The following is a 4611-nucleotide window of genomic DNA, read 5'->3' on the forward strand; positions in this document are numbered from 1 at the left end:
AGGCAAACGGGATCCTCCCGGTTATTCCATGCAAATAATTGCTTTCTTAGAACAATCATTTTTTGACCGAAAATATGGAAACAATGGCTTTATACGTTTAACAACAGGATTAAACGAGCAGGGCTATGTGCTACATCAATTATGTTTGTGTCGTACAGTTGATCACGCGAATACTGAAAATAGATATTATCTGTTGTCAAACAAATAATGTATTTAAGACAAAGATATACTCGTACATTGTTTCAAATTCAAACAATCGCACCATTGGTTTGTTTGGACCATTCCAAATAACAAATTTTTATTTGGATACAATAAAATTTATTACATTCAAAGAAATCTTTTTCTCTGAGCAGTTGATGAATTCCGATGATACGAACCAAAATCTATCGGAATCCTGTTTTCTGATTGGTTGCAGAGCGTCGTACGACGCACATCGGATGCAGTGTGAATCCAGCAAGTTCCTTTGGTTCGAGCCCGAATCCGCCGTGATCTTCTCGGCGGACGTTCTAACTGGTTGTCCTCTTGAGAAGCTACCTTATCCCGGCGTCTCGGCATCTTCCGTTTTCTCTGTAAAACAATGGGTGCGTTCAGTAGAGAAAGCAGCTTTGCAGCTTTACTGTTGTAAAATTCTTGAATATGATTGGTTTATACATTTAGATCCAATGAGGAACTAAGGGCAAAACCAATAAAATTAAAGAATTTTACAACAGTTGTGTGTGTGTAAAACTGTTTTCTCTGCTGAACACAACCATTATTTAAAAGATTATGCATGGATTTGCTGTTCATTCCGTTTACGCTCATTCCGCTCCATGGAGATGGAGGAATTCAAAGTCGCGTAACGAAAACTGAGGAATGTTTGTGATTGGTTCTGCTCTCGTTCCGCGTTACGCAATTCCGCTGCATGGGTTTGCACCCTGAATCAGTAGGTCTGTTTTCTGTGGCTAAACTAGTGTACACTTTTGGAACTTAGAGTGAGATAGAAATACATTTGATATTTATTTAAAGCGAGAAAAAGAGTTCTAGAACAGTCTAGTGCAGGAACAGAAAACATATCAAGTGATGGACTTTCAGCCCCGAGCACTATCTCTAGAAACTCTAGTTATACTCTAGCAGCACATTCGCGCCGCTCGCTATCGAAATCGAAATTTTCGATTCGATTTTTCCGTGAAAGAATCGATCTGTGAATTTAACCGAGACACGAAAATCGATCCAAAAAAACCGAAAATTAAAATAAAAAAGATCGATTCTTCAAAAGATCGATCTGAATCGCTCACTCTAGCCGCGCACTTTCGCAAAGCGACTCGTCGACGTTTCACTTCGAGCCGCGGCACATCATGAATGCGTTACCGATTTTCATAAAGAACAAAAAAAATGTAACTGAATGTAACCGTAATCCTTCTTGTATTGTATGATTTTTTCCAGAACCAGATCATTTATCTCTACCGAAACATAAAGCGAAATTTGACGAGAAATTGTTCAAAGAAATCGTTGGAATTTGTCAAGGAGGTAAAATTAATAATTATTATATTAATTAATTTATGAATATTTTCACAGGTAATATTGAACATCTGAAAATTTCAAGATCCGAGAATTTCAAGTTCTTTTTAAATGTCTTATGTGTTATAAAAACAATTTAATTTTATATTATTAATCTCTGTATGTGTTACGCGCGCTAAATCTTTATATTAGTGTAAATAAGTAACTTTCAATCTTGATTCATATAAAGTGAAATTTAAAAATTGTTTACGGCTGTAAGTATATACCATAATTCTTTTGTATGCTTTATTAAGATTGTGATTCACATATATCTTGAGAATGATTGAAATATTTAAATCGTTTACAATCTAAATAATATTATGCGACGCAATATGATCAGTTTCCCATAACATTTAAATATACGCGTAATAGTCAATACTTATACGATGATAATTCAGTTGCATGCGTATTTCGCAATAATTGTTCAGCCGAAAATTAAGACGTATACTTAGCGCGACCGCGTCGTTGCATTTGGCGCATGAAGTTGATTGCGATTCGCGCACTGGAGACGAATGGTGCGTTCCGTATCGCGCATGATGTGCATGATGCATCCATTGTCCTTGTTTAACGTTTGGTGAGCAACAAGGATAAACGATGCATTATGCGCATCATGCGAGAAACGGAACGCACCCGAAGCCGCTTCGTCTCCAGCGCGCGAATTGCGATCAACTTCACGCGCCAAAAGTGACGCCGACGGCGAACACGGAACGGACCGGCTCCGAGAGTGGCAGCGCGAATCGATCAAGTGATAACGTTAAATCTGTATTTGTCGCTTATTGTGGTATTTCAAAACGCATAATTGTAGATTCGGTATTCACCAAGAGCAGGACGCGCATTAATTGCCGTCGCGCTGTCGCGTCATTCTTGGCGCGTGAAGTTGATCGTGTGAGAGACGAGCCGCTTCGCCATGCTTGACATTTACGTTATATTTTCAAAACGCGGCGAATACGAGATAAACCGGTTTCGAAACAAATAGCAACGCGATTCGATCAAGAGGTAATCGAAATTTATATTAAATTTGAATTTGTGTCACTCATTTTAATATTTAATTATCACGTAATTATATATAAAATTCGGTATTCGCCAAGAGTAGGACACGCATTGCGTCGCGCAGCCTGCCGTCGCGTCGCTCTTGACGTGCGAAGTTGACAGTGTGGGAAATAAAGCCGTTTCGCTATATTAATAGTGTTTATTTCTCATTTACAGAATACGTTGACGCGGTGGACATTCATCAGCTACAGAACGAGTGTCACGAGTGGGATTGTTAGTCATTTAATTGGTAAGCGAACCTATAACTTTGTATTTGTTATCATTTACTGCAATAATTGACCATCGCGTAATATACATACAGAAGATTCGGTATGCATACACTGTTCGAATCATATATTTCACAATACTCGTTCGATCGAAAATCATGACGTGTAACACTGCTGCATTGCTTTTGGCGCATGAAATTGATCATGCAAGAAACAAAGCCACTTCATCATATTAATATCGTTCACTTTTCATTTATAGAATATGACAGACACAGGACAGATCGGCTTCGAGACGCGTGCCGTCACGACGCATTTAACTAGTAAACAAAACTTATAGTAACTTTTTATTTATTTTTAATAACGTTTAAATATCGCGCAAAATATCGTCGATATTTCGCTAATGAATCCACTGCACATATGCAAAAAACTCGATCCATATCCAAACGCGATCTTATCACCAATACGTAGCTACGTATTTCCTAATTGTAATTATTCACTTAAAAAGAGAAATATAATACATTTTTCAATAACTTTTAAAATTAGTATTTCAGCAAAAGATGACATCATAAATGTTTTCATATTTATTTCCATAATTATTGTTTATGCATAAAAACCATAAAATTTTATTAATTTTTTTCTTGTTACAAATATTTCCAGAATCTTTCTTTAAATACTTATAAAACACAATTAAAAAGCATGTCAAGTAACTATTTTTTATAAAGCTGCTTTTAATGTTTTTATAAAGTTGCTATTAAAATTGTTTTTTTTTTTATAAAATTGCTATCAAAATTGCTTTTTTTATAAAATTATTAAAATTGTTTTTTTCAAGTTTTTGGATTTAATGTAAATCGTGCCAATACATAACTATGTAGTTCCTAAATCGAAAATGAATCTACTGAGTTAATCACCGATGAGATATAATTATTAACAGAGACGGCTTTGATAAATTTTTGTGACTATCGATAGGATCCGGAGAGTCCAGGTATAATTGAAGAACGATATCATTATTGACAATTGATATAAATTTGTTAATTATTAACAGAAATATTTGAATAATACATAATTAAATTCATGATTTTTTTATTATATAAATGCTGCATAAATAATTATGCATGGCACTTGTAATAGTATAGTATCTCATATATTGCTGCAGAATTACAACTTTTTTTTTCCACAGTTATAAAATTCAATAATACTCGATATTTATTTAAAACTGAGATTTTATAATGTCTGAGTTTGATTATCATCTCTATTGATAATCAAACTCAGACTAAAATTATTAAGTTTTAAACATATAAACTGCTCAAAAAAATTATGGCATAGAAAAATTGTGGGCAAAAATTGGCCAACTTTGGCTAACAATAACTTTGCGAAAAATTATCGTAGGATAACGTTTCTTTTTTTAAATTAAAGCTTGAAATCTCTTCTTTAAGACGCTATGGTCAGATTTTAAGTTTGATGCATCCCTGCTATTGTAACTCTAAAAAATGTGAGGGTGCATTTGTCATATTGAAAATTGCAAAGTTTAACGGAATGCACGGACTTTGTAAAATTTTTTTAGGCAATGCTATATGCAGCGACATAAAGTTCAAACTTTCCTCTTTAATTTAAAAAAAAAACGAGTTTTTGCGATTTTTTTCGCAAAGTTACAGCACCTTAAAGTTACCCTTGTATTTTTTACATGTATCGACATTATCATTACCTGATTTGCACCACGACGAGATTGCTATCAGATTTTGTACAACGTGTGTGTGCGTAAATTTCAATAACGCGTGTTGTCTCCGCGTTGCTCGATTACTTCTTGCAGCCGATTCCTCAT

The 4611-nt window shown here is 34.7% G+C and overlaps 1 long non-coding RNA gene across 1 annotated transcript; it reads left to right on the forward strand.

Moving 5' to 3' along the window:
• The first annotated feature begins 2227 nt into the window (after nt 1-2227).
• On the forward strand, nt 2228-3073 carry LOC108767956 (uncharacterized). The gene is made up of 3 exons (XR_001940462.1): nt 2228-2289; nt 2743-2815; nt 3052-3073. It is a non-coding gene; the product is annotated as an uncharacterized LOC108767956 (long non-coding RNA).
• The last annotated feature ends 1538 nt before the right edge of the window (nt 3074-4611 follow it).

Source organism: Trachymyrmex cornetzi, unplaced genomic scaffold, assembly GCF_001594075.2.
Source record: "Trachymyrmex cornetzi isolate Tcor2-1 unplaced genomic scaffold, Tcor1.1 scaffold74, whole genome shotgun sequence".
In the NCBI taxonomy this organism is placed as follows: domain Eukaryota; kingdom Metazoa; phylum Arthropoda; class Insecta; order Hymenoptera; family Formicidae; genus Trachymyrmex; species Trachymyrmex cornetzi.